Source organism: Protopterus annectens, chromosome 2.part1 (assembly GCF_019279795.1).
Source record: "Protopterus annectens isolate FY-2018-M chromosome 2.part1, PAN1.0, whole genome shotgun sequence".
Lineage (NCBI taxonomy): Eukaryota > Metazoa > Chordata > Ceratodontiformes > Protopteridae > Protopterus > Protopterus annectens.
Window position 1 is genome coordinate 363,568,204 of NC_056729.1, and position 13,047 is coordinate 363,581,250.

Below are 13,047 nucleotides of genomic sequence, written 5' to 3' on the forward strand. Positions count from 1 at the left end.
CACCAGCATTAAACTTACTCAGGCCTTAGTATGTCTAGGCAATTCAGATCCTGTATCCCAGCTGAAGAAAAAACATAATTTCCTTAGTTACACCCATTTGCTTACACAATATTTCTGAAAGAGTACTCTGTAAGGAATTTTTAAAGTCTGCCAATGCATTTCACTCCCAAAGCATATGATCCAAGTTACCTCTTTCTTTCCCATCACACCTCCCTGAGGAAAATTCTTTGGAGTCTGCTAGGTGTATAAAAATACCTATGCAAACACTTTCAATCAAAAATGCTAAGTCTTCTATACTTTGTTGCATATTTGGGAACCATACATATATTATCTCATTGTTTCCTTGTGATTTGCTTATCCAGTCTCTCTTTCCAGTCATTTTTAACCTCCTCTGATTGGTTTCTGTCGTTATCTTGCAATATTTTATATGCCCTACTAATTATCCCTTTTTAACAGTACCTTCTTTTCTAGATTAAAATAAAAACACTACCAGAGGAGGTCTTTCAGTTAGGATTATGTCATCTTTTCTCTCTGCCTATACTCTAATATCAAGCCATGATCAGGGAGGAAGTCTCTAGCCTGCAGTACAAATCTCTTCTTGGTCTCTTCCCATTCTATTATTTGTCCCTCACTAGTTCCCAGTACCTTAGTTCCTTTGCCAGTTTTCTCCAGCAAATTCCAGCCCCCTCTTGTCTATTCATTGTAGCCCTAATTGCAGTCATCAATATTGGCAAAATCTCTTTGCCATTCTCATATCGGCTTAGTTCTTAGAATACTTTCTGCTGGTTTATAAACATAATATTCTGTATGTCCTTTGTTATTTTCCTTAAGGATTGCATCCAAAAATCCAACTCTCTCTTTGTTTCTTAACCCACGCCCATTTTATCATCACCATTTTCCACTTTTAATTATAGCTTTCTGTTTCTGTGATGTGCATGAGCCTTAACTGTGTAGCTCTAAAGTATCCCTTCAAATTAGGTAATCCTAAAACACCTTGCTCTATTGGAAGGATCAACTTATCCCACTTGACCTTGCCTTTTCCCCCTCCCAAATATATTCATTCAACTCTTTATTAAGTACTGTCCACAGCTTCTCCTCTAGTTGATAAAAATATGCCTGACCTGTATATAAAACAAACAGACTAAAAAAAAATCACTGCTTGTATCTTGCTAGTCATATACATAAACAAAAGCTGCCAGTTTTTCAGTTTTTGTATTATCTTTTTTTTAGTTTCTTCCCACATATCCTAAGCTGCCATAACATAATCCTTTTTAATCCATTCTCCAAAAAAACTCATTTTATCATGTCCCCATATATTGCTGAACCAATTCATGTGTGGCTATATAGTTTATCTTAATTAATTTAATATCCTGAAAAGACTTGAAACTGTCTCAAAATGTTCCACACCACTGGAATAGCCTTTTCTGGTTTTATCAGGTGCAAAATAATATTGTCTGCAAATTAAGCCAACTTTTCTTGATTACCATATCAGTTATATCCTTGAATTTCACTTTTCTCCCTCCTAGCTTCCAACCTTCCACAGGAATACCGTCTGTTCCTAAAAACTTTCCTGAGGATTGATTATATGTCATTGTTTTTATCTCCTCTCCTCCTATCTTAACTGTTAATTTTTGAGACTCATCTACCTCAAACCTAGTAGCATTGCTATTTACATTCTGCATTTCTTAGTATAATTCAGTACTCTTAACATTTGGTCTATAGCCGTGAGTCCAGTCACATTTCATGATAAAAGTTATTATTCTCATCTATTATAAATGATAGCTTTTTAAAATGTCTGTTTCTAGCTTTTGTGTTACATGCACCACTAATGTTTGGCAGGCTGATCATTTTTACAGTTGTTTCTTGTCATCTCCATTTGAACGTATGTCACATTTTGCAAGGCTTTTTGTTTTACAGAAAATCCTCAAACAAAAAACAAACACCCCCCAGAACACTCCCAGTATGTATTAAAAAATGGTTTACATCTTCAAAGAATGAAGTTTAACCCTCCTGATAGGAACAATTGTCCAAAATTGATAGCTCTACCCACAGGCATTACCTGTCCTAAAATTAAGGTTAGGCATGCTTAGCCACATGTTACAACCTGCACTCTTACTTTCACTAATTGCTCTCTGCTCTTGTCTTATCTTTATTCCTCTCTCATATGTGAAAAACAGCTTGTATGCTTTCAGAAAATGTTAACTTTTAGCCTTAATAAAAAGTGCACTGGCTATATTTAAATACAACTAGCTTATACACTGTTCTAGTTAAAGCATTGAAGTATTTAGGCACCAGGACCAAGAAAGCTACAATCTCTTATTCACTTCCAATAACTTCAAACTTTATTATTTGCTAAACTTCTTGTCCTTGTATCTTTTATTTTAGGACATTCTCAACAAACAGTGCCTAGAAATCTCGAGATTTATTGACTCCATCTGTAGTCAATTTATCCGCATGGAAACAAATGAACAGAATGTACAGCTGCCCTCAGCAACAGACTTCTCAATTTAAGCAGAACATTTATTTGCTAAAGGAAACTTTTCATTACATTTACAGTGTTCTCTTATTTTTAAAAGCCCACATGCCTACACAAAAAATACTATTAGATTTAGACATGGGCATTAATCAAGACATTCACCTATGTGAAATTAAGAGAAAACATCTCAACTCTACATATATTATAATCTGTGCACTTTTACATCATATCCCCTACCCAACAGCCTAAGATTACAGCATATTAACTAAAACATGCATTTGTTAAGCATGTTTTCTCTTTTTAAACTGTAATGTCTACATTTCTTAAAAGTAACGAAGAAAAAAAGTACTTGTTAACTTTAGTATCTTTATCACATACAACAATCACTGAAAAAGCTTTACTATATAATATGCAATTTATAGGTTCATAGGTTCATAGGTTCATACTAGGCTATCTGCCCTAGGGCATTTATAAGCTAGAAGCTAGAATGTGTTTGGCCATTTAAATTTATTTTATTTATTTTGCTTATGCCCTTTTTTTGAGTAGCATACTGTGCCCTCTCTACACAGTGACACAGAGTGTGACCCGCAAACCCACATCCATCATCCCATCATCAAGAAGATTTGAAAGAGAGAGAGAGGACTCTGCGGACTCTGGACTGGGATTTTTTTTTTTAGTTAAGGGAGCTCTGGGTTATGAATCTGTCCCTCCAGCCAATCCAGCATATACTGTTTTGAGGTTCAAGTCTCTAATTCAAGTCTCGAGAGTTGGGTGGATTGATTTTCTGAGAGGTTGGTAATTCATTGTCCATTATGGGGGTTGCAGACATGCACAGGCTAGATATGTCAGGCACAGATAATGCTCTGTCTTTAACGGGCAGCCACTGGACTGAGCTGGATTTCATCTGTTTGAGCCCATGATCCTCTTGGTGAGGTAATGCTCTTGGTGTTGGTAGCTTTTGGGGTCTAAGGTAAGCATGCCAGGGGTGCACTCCATGATGGCAGAGTGGAGGGGGATGTGCTCCGCATGACTAGATGAGAGGGATGATTACCCCTTCATGATAGATGTGAATCCTTCATGATTAGGTGGGCTATATAAAATGTTTGTTTTCAAATTTTCTGACCACTCAACTTGTCAACAATTAGATTAATATCAACTTGGGTCCCCAGGTCCCTAATTACTGTTGTGGGCACTTTTTTTTTTTCCAATACCTAGATGTTTACTTTGTTTTTTATTTTGTTGCCACTTGATGACTACATACTGTTTGGTTTGCTTCTTTTGTGGCACCTCTTGTCGCAGTCTGCTGTTCGCTGAGGAGGGCCCTTTGGAGGATGCTTGTGTCAGCTGGAGAGTCGATTAGTTCTTCGTTGTTGTCCTACCTCCAAGCTTATATATATCGAACAGTATATCCCCCACAGAGGTACCTCCGGAAAATATATACCCAGGTCCAGAGAGTACAGACAGGCCAGTAGCCTGGGGGGGGCATTTGGTTTGGGTCCTGTCTAGTCATTGCAATTCTTTGCAATCCATCTAGTGACATAGGGTAGTATCTTATCCATCTAGTGACAGTGGGGTATTTATTTAGTTTAAGCTGGTGTTATAGGCTGTGCGATGCCCCCTTCCCCTATCTATGGGCCTGCTTGACTGTTTCAAGAAGTCAATGGTGGACCACCTTCCCTCATCAACGCTTAACAAAGCGGAAACAAAAAAACACAGTTTTTGTAGGTCTCCCAGTTCTTGCTCTACAAAAGCGGAGGTCCTTTAGGATCCAGTGCAGACTTTCCATAGTCCTGCTTATATAGGCTTAGAGGCTCCATGATCCTTTACATCACTTTGCAGACCAAGCTAGTCAGGCTTATAGCAGGATAGTTGTCCCATCCACATTTGCACACCACCTTTATGGACAGTAGTTTGTGGCTGTGTCTAGCCATTCTTTTATGTTGTAGTAAGGCTGAGATTTGAGTTCATGTAGGGGTTTTATAGGTTAGTGTTTTCTTTGTGAGAGTTGGCGTCAGTTTGCACTGGCTATCTGGAGGCTGCTGCTGCTCTGATTTTGGCTTTGGGAGGGCGGGCACTCTATATTGAGATGTCAGCTAGGGAGGGGGAAGGGTCTGGATATTTTTTTTGGTGGGGGGAGGGGTTTATTTGGAGCTGAACCTGTCAGCTTTGATGTTGGCTGTGTCTGTGGGTTTGGTGTGATTTTTGGACTTTAACTAATTCCAGGGATATCTTGGGAATTACCACCCAGGTTCCTAACATGGTGTCCTAATGAAATGTTTTATTAAAGTATTAAGAACAAAAATTGTTTTACTTACAGTTACTCTTTTTTCCTTCCAGTGTTCTTCCAAACATTACTTGAAGTGGGATATATGCCTTTCATTTCCTCAAGTTTAACAAAGCTAACAAAAGTCCAATCTTTCTCAGCCACATTTTCTTATAAAGCCATACTTCACAAATAAAATCTATGCTTTATAGTCTGACATTTATTCACTAACTACAGTGTTTTTGGTCTTCTTCCTGTTCATCTCCATCTTTGACACCCAGACTCTGGTTCACATCCAAGGAACTTCTGGTTCTACTAGTCAATTCCTGTGTTTTTTAATGTCTCTTAAGCATTTTCATTTGGAACATTGTAAAATGTTTCACTGGTAAAGTCTCTCTATGGACTTTATTATCAGAAGAATGAGAAACAGAGTCCAGTTTTGTTTCGTGACATTCATTTTGTTGAACAAACTTCAGTATTTCCTTCTTATTCTCTTCTGCACCAAAATGACTTTTATCCTCCAGGAAAAAATACTCTGAAGAAAGTTGGATATGACAGCTTGAATCTCATACCTGCCTGTCAATATTCCCTGATTGTTGGGATAAATTTGCCTCTCTTCTGCCTGTTGGATAGTTAATAATCATTTTCCACAAACACTACTATTGCCAATTTTTAATCATTGCCCTTTTGCACAGTTTTGTCAGGATCAACTCTTTCTGCTGGTATGATTAAATTTTTACTAATATAGGTCTTGGCTGCTTTCGTATGGTCAAGTTTGGAGCATACACATGATGTGTTCTTTCCAATAACAAATCCTTCTCTGGAATACCAGTCAACATGTGTATTTGTGCTTTCATAAAATTAATACAGTCTGTTCCTTCCATTTTCTCTGCTACAGCATAAAATCAAAGGTTTTCAGCAAAAGGGCAACATACTCAGCTGTGCAGCACCCTAACCTATGTTGTATTGCAGTGTCAGCAATGGATAATTAATCCAAATACCTGGTGTAGGAATAGAACCAACAGTCTCCTGATCTTCCATTCTCAAAGGCAAGTGTTCTACCCATTGAACCACTGATTCTATGAAAGTTATGACTTGAAGTACTTTGCAATTAAAACATAACTGTCCTACATTTAACAAGTCTAGTTTTTCATAATGTTAGATCAAAAAGAGAATATGCTATATTAGCAATCAGATCAGAGGGGATAGAGCAACAGAAATCATGTATGCAGATGATGTGACATTACAGGCAGACTCTGAGCAAGACCTTCAGCAAAGGATAGGGGAATGGAATGCAAAACAAAAGGCACATGGGATTAAACTGAATACAGAGAAGACAGTTGTAATGTCAACAAATGGGAGGAATTAGAAGAAGCTGAGAACTGAGATAAAAGGGAAAATAGTGAAACAGGTTATCAGCTTCATTTATCTGGGAGTTGTGGCTGAGGAGAAGGAAAGTTTGAATGAGGAGGACAAAGCTAGAATCAGAGGGGCTGTAGCCAACTGGCACAGAGTGTCAGGGTAGTATATGACAGAAGAATGTCAAAGAAGCTGAAAATTAATCTGTGCAAAACAGTGGTGTGACTAGTACTACTGTATGGCACAGCCAACTAGGCAGTAAAGGCAGAGCAGTTGAAGAAGCTAGGGGTAATGGAGATGAAGTGCCTGGGACTGGTAGTAGGATTTACACTGTGGGACAGATAAGGAAATGAGTATGTCAGAGCAGAAGCCAAAGTAGCTCCAATTGCAGAGCAGGTCAAAGAGAACAGATTATGATGGTTCAGGCAATGTGCAAAAAGCAGAAGACAATCTGGTGAAGATGTGGGACAGGTAGGAAAAAGACAAGAGGAAATGAGGGCATACAGCAAAAAGGTAGATAGATTGTGTGAGACAAGACATGCAACAGTCAGGCATGATTGTCAATGAAGGAAGGAGAGTGGCACTGAATGAAGAAAGAAGATGACAGTAGACACAACACCCTGACCCCATGTAGAAAATGGGAAAAGGGGGGGTGATGATGATGATGAGATCACACAGTAAGAATTATAATGCCTTGCAGATTCAGTTAAGGAGAGGTGGTGAACATTATTCCTATATAATATTCTTTGAAATGAGCTATAGATTATCAACACTAATGAGGATTACCAATGCTTGGATACTCATGGATTGAAATCTTACGTGTGTGCATATGTGTGTGTGTCTGTATATATATATATATATATATATATATATATATATATATATATATATATATATATATATATTTTTTTTTTTTCATACACAAATATATATGTATCTGTGTCTATCTATCTATCTATCTATCTATCTATCTATCTATCTATCTATCTATCTGTCTGTATATAGGTTGCTGTTCATTTGGTCAAAAGTTATATAGTTGATTTTTACTTGACTCTTTATCACATCAAAAAAACTTACTTTGTCAATTGGTCAATATGTGTAGAATCAAGTGAAAATGGATAATCTGTGTGTGTCTGTATGTGTGATTGTGTGTGTGTGTGTGTGTGTGTGTGTGTGTGTGTGTGTGTGTGTGTGTGTGTGTGTGTGTGTGTGTGTGTGTGTGTGTGTGTTTGTGTGTGTGTGTCTGTGTGTTTTTGCAAAAATCTGCATATGTATGAATGTGTGCATGTGTCAGAATGCATGGGTTTGTGAGTATGTACATGCTTATATGTGTGCGTGTTTTGTGTGTGTGTGTGTGTGTGTGTGTGTGTGTGTGTGTGTGTGTGTGTGTGTGTGTGTGTGTGTGTGTGTGTGATTAAGGTTCTAGGTGAGTTACTGGCTGTTAGCAGTGGGTTAAGATGTTTTTCCTTATTATCCAATATTGTGTGGTCTTAGAGTTAATATATTTAATTAGCTTGGGTGTGGGGGCAAACCCTCCACATGGGGCTGCAAGCTTGCCTCTCCTGCCAAAACACATTTTTAATATTGTTTTTATGATTATTTATGTTTCAATTTAATGAGCTTGATATAGTGAAATTACTGATATTCAACATTTCCCTTTGGACTCCTCTCTCTCTCTCTCTCTCTCTATATATATATATATATATGTGTGTGTGTGTGTGTGTGTGTGTGTGTGTGTGTGTGTGTGTGTGTGTGTGTGTGTGTGTGTGTGTGTGTGTGTGTGTATGTGTGTGTGTATCTATATAAATAATTTTTGAATTTCATTGCACCCCACAGCTAACCATTGGCTGCTACAGGTGCCTCTTCTCATTCCCTTGGTCTACCAAGCCCTCCTATCCATCCCCAACCTTACACCAAACCATACTTTGAGCCAGTGAAGAAATTGAGATATCCCAGTGCATCATCATACTGCTGCCAGGGGAGTGTCTTCTTTAACACTTTATTTCCACATGTGTATCAACAATACCCCATGGGTGGGGCATGCAGTGGGTTAACCTCACCCACCTGCCTCTCACATCCACTAGGGGCTGATGTTGGCATGCTTCCCTGCCCCCAGGAAGCTATTTTCAGTGGTTTACTCTGGCCTGCACTAGTGACATGTAACTGTATTATGTGTCATATACATGTGCCTTTCCTTTCTCCTTTTCATGATGGGCAACTCACCCTCCCTGGCATCCCCTCAGACACCTGAGATGGTAATCGAAGCATAGTCACTTGCATTATATGGCTTTATGCCTCTGTACCATGGCATTGGCAGAGACTTCTATAAGTTTTTTTTGTTATATCTTAAAACAATTGTAGTGTGAAATGTTTGTTTAACCATGTGCTTACTCTGGTACAATATGAGTTCTGTGAGCTTGTATGGGAACGTGACTCTTTTTAAGCTGTGATCCCACCAGTCAGTTTCTACTTTTAAAATCATGCTGGATTATGTTATTGACTGCCAGCTTCGATTCTTATTTCTTGAAGCATTTTGTTCCCTGGCTGCTTCACAAATTGTTTTGGGTGCAGTGCTTCAAACAAAACTTAATTACATTCTTTTCGTTATGCCGCATGTTTATCAAATCCTGCTGAGAGCGTGTTAAACAGTACATTCACCTTTACTTCCTCTCTGCAAGACAAGCATAAACTGCTTAAGGTTGTTTATACTGGTTACGTTAACATGTCTTGGTAGTTAAGTGTGAAGGACCAGCCGGTCACAGCTGGTCATGACCTATATGAGGTAGCTTCTTCAAGTTTTTCTTTGTGATACTGTAAATCCTGAAACATTCTTTCCCTCATGTTCTTCTTTGAAAGGATACTTTACCCTAAAAGAATTATAGTCCAGGAATGTGTCTTTGGAAGGTTCCTTATTCCTTATGGCCGACAAATAAAACATAAGCTCCTAAGTGAGCACATCGCATGAATAAGCAACGTGTTCACATGTAACAGTACATGCTGTGCTCATTGAATAATCCTGACACAACTGAAATTTATGTAACTACTATTACTACTTGAGGTATGTTACAAAAGGACTTTACTACCTTCAGAATTTTTTCTTTTTTTTTTTTTTCTGCTTTTGAATCATGTGGTGTGGGATCTCTGTGCTTCACTTCCTGCAAAAAGCTTACCCTACCATGTGTATAATTTAAAAAGTCATTCAGAGCTCCAAAGGGATTGAAATGTATATGAAAAGTTAATGATTTTCATAATAATGCTCTTCTATTTCTAGCTGTCAGTATCTAAAATGTTCTTCATGTGTGAGCAACTTTGAAATACTTCAGAAATGTGTGTGTGTGTGTGTGTGTGTGTGTGTGTGTGTGTGTGTGTGTGTGTGTGTGTGTGTGTGTGTGTGTGTGTGTGTGAGTGTGTGTTTGTGTGTGTATGTATAGATATAAAGGATATAAAACATCTTCCTGTATACAGTTATTATTCACAGTGCCTGTGACTATCTTGTAAATATATAACCAAACATGGTTTTGCAGTAAGGTAAGAGAAGCTCCAAAGTGCACTCTATACACTAAATTAAAACATGCAGGTGTTGGCTAGATAATGTAATTCACAAGAAAGGGAAAGGAAGGAAGGCAAAAAAACTACTTTTGTATGAAGAGTTTTAGGATTATTAAAGGTTTGTGTACATAGAAACAAACATTTTACTATGCCTGATGACATTTTCCTTTCCAACCCATTGACAAGGTGTGCTGTCATATCAGGTGAGTGAAACAAAGCTATGGAATTTTCATTCAGCCGTGTAAGAACTTGTCACACAGTAGGTGTGCCTATGCTATATAAATGCTTCATATTTTCATGCAAGGTTGTGGGATTGCAAGAAAGGTAACTCAGGTGTGTCTGATTAAAGCCATTCATACATTTTAAGGTAGGTAGTAGCTAACATTCTTCTGTACTGTCATTTAAAAATGTAAAATGATCAAAGGCATAGCACTGCATGTTATCTAGTTTGCACTTAGATTCTAAAGTTTCCAGTTTGGTATAACTTATAAATGATGTAACTTTATGACTTACAGCTTTGCGTTTTTATAAACTGTGCACTCTTGAAAATGTATGTATTAACATTTAACAACATAAATGGATATCTTTTCACAAAAAAGAATGCCCGAAACAGAGGCGGTACATTTAAGAGAGATGTAGTGCAAGAAATGCAATAATCTTGGAAAAGGATCTGTAAATCAGTTTTCTGTTGAACAATACCATTACATTATACTGGGAGAGGTGAAAGAACACACTGTTTGCCAGAAAATTCCAAAAGGGACCTAAATCCACTGAATTAGTATTTACTTTAGCAATTAGTTTATATGAAAACGCAGTTGTGTTTTTAAGTTCATTCAACAGTTGTTACTTTGCTTTCCCCCCCAAATTAACTGATTTACAGCTTCTGAATTGTACATTGACATTACTCTCATTTGGGACGAGTCATGTATGTGTACTTAGGACCTTTATTACAATCACTTGTTGGTACCGTGTCCTGAAAAGAGTTTCACTGAATGAATGTGTATATGTATGATGTTTCCTGCCTGCAGTCAAAGACACAGGCTCCAGAAAAAATGTTTCTGTATGGAGGTCTTCAGGATTTCTTGAATTTGTCAGCAGTTGTACTGGTTGATGGGTATCTAGTTATTTATTCTGGTATTTTATACCACATACCAGTTATCTGGAGGTTCAGTACATCAATCATGTTTCTTTTGTTAAAGTGATATTTGACTGAGGGGATGTATGTGTCATTAACATGGACTGAGGGAATGCATGTTAACCTATGGTATCTCATAATACCTCAACTCAAGAAACTTTATACACAATATGGGACAATAAATGGTTAAAAATAAATTATTTCTCAGGTTATGTTGCATACTATATCTAGCTTGCCTCAATAAAAGGTACAAGATCAAACCGCTATAGCACCAGGAGTAGCACAAAGACTGATGCCTATTTCTGTGAAATAATGCATTCTTATTGCAAATATGAAAGAGAGAAATAACAGAAGATGACATAAAACTAAGGTCTACATCTTCTGGCTAAACTGATTATTATTCTGTGCAATTAATAAGGTGCAATTCCTCGCTAACCAATATCCGATTCTCCCTGACTCATATTATCATTAGTACTACCTTGTGGTTGTCCTGTGTATTTTAATGCATTCATTTGTTTTAATTCGTTAACTTACTTGGAAGGCTGTTCCACACACATATAAACTTTGTTTGAAAAAAAAGTCTCATAATAGCTATGAGTAACCTTCCTCCTAGCTACAGTTAATGCTCCATTAGTTGTCTACATCTTTCTCTTCACAACTTTTGTCTTCCTACTGATTATGTTCATCTGTTTGTCTATATCTAGTTATGTGTATAGGTGTATGCCTATATATCTGCATATATGCATATGTATATCTATCTACCTATCTATCTATCTGTCTATCTATCTATCTATCTATCTATCTATCTATCTATCTATCTTTGAGTTTGTGTGCGTGTGCATGTGTGCATGTGAGCGTGTGTGCGTGTGTGTGTGTGTGTGTGTGTGTGTGTGTGTGTGTGTGTGTGTTTGCATAAGTTTGTGACTTTTACTCTTCTTTTGTAGATCATGCTCCATTTTTATTTCCCTTGTCTTGGTAGCTTCTGTCTGGGCTTGTGATATGGTCTCCAGAGGTATATGCAGCCCTCTACATGTGCTCTGACACCTATATAGAGAAAAATAATTAATGACTTCCTATTGTGTTTTATATTTCCAAGACTCCCTGCATTTGCCTTCTATCACCAGACTATTTGGCTGTAGCTATCCCAAGTAATTTTTCATTTTTGCTTTCACCCGTGTTCCTTCATGCCACAATAGTCAACGTTTCTTAGCTAGATGTAAGAGTTTGTCTTTTTTCAAACTAAATCTAAGCTGCTCTATAAGTACCCCACCTGGGTTATTATCTATGACCAAAATCATTGCATCATCTGTAAGGCAATGACTTTTTTCAAATCCTTTGGCAGGGGTACTTATACAATTATTAAGGATGACAGGTCCTTGCACTGAACATTAAAGTACAACGTGCATGTCACCTTTTTTTAAATTGACTTGATTTGTAATTATCTATTGTTATACATGTTCTACTGTTCAGCCATGCTCTTAGTAAACCTACAATAGTAGAGCACTTCTTGCATATTGATAATTTCTACAGGACAATGCCAAATGCCTTGTTAAAAATCATCCAAAATAAACATATAGAAGTAAATTAATTGGCTATTGGGAGAAGTACTTTTGAGGTAGATCAGGTACTACTGATATTTAATAGAAGTTTATTGCTACATTTTTTTTGGGGAGAGTTGAAATAACCAATATTAATGGATCAGAAGTTCAAAATGAATGAATTATGAATACTGTATTTGTCCTTCTACTCTGAGTGCATTACAGCTAGGTAAATGCAGTCATTAAAATATACATAAAATGTGCAAGAAAAAAAATATTTAGTGTACTGTGCAGTTATTTTACAATGTGTATGGGCTGAAGATCTCACCAACAATTTATCCATAGGTTGGAGATGTCATACCCAGTCAGTTATATCCCTTGTTCTTTAGCAGTCAAGTGGCAGTCTTATGCTATCTAAGAATGAAGGGAAAAAAACCTCTCCGTTAAAAACACTACAGTCCTAAAATCTGTGTACTGATTCCAATAATCTTACCCACTACCTAATCCTTAGCATCTCATTTACATCTAATGCTAATCTTTTTAATATATCTGCAGTCCCTAAAATAAATGTTACAAAAACAGAACTGTAATCAACTTATCAGAATTTGGCATTATAAACGAATAGGTCCCAAATCCACATTTATTAAATAAAATAACGTAAACTACTAAAGTTATATCCTTTATCTGAAGTCCTACTAAAAAAATTGAAAAGTCTCTTAACATCACA

At 37.1% G+C, this 13,047-nt stretch overlaps 1 protein-coding gene across 1 annotated transcript in view; it reads left to right on the forward strand.

Moving 5' to 3' along the window:
• Positions 1–9,895: 9,895 nt before the first annotated feature.
• The window catches only part of FGFBP1 (fibroblast growth factor binding protein 1), a 20,429-nt gene continuing 17,277 nt past the window's right edge, over positions 9,896–13,047 (forward strand). Inside the window, exon 1 of the mRNA XM_044062203.1 lies at positions 9,896–10,014. The gene's annotated coding sequence lies outside the window, so the exon portion shown is untranslated. The remainder of the gene's footprint in view (positions 10,015–13,047) is intronic.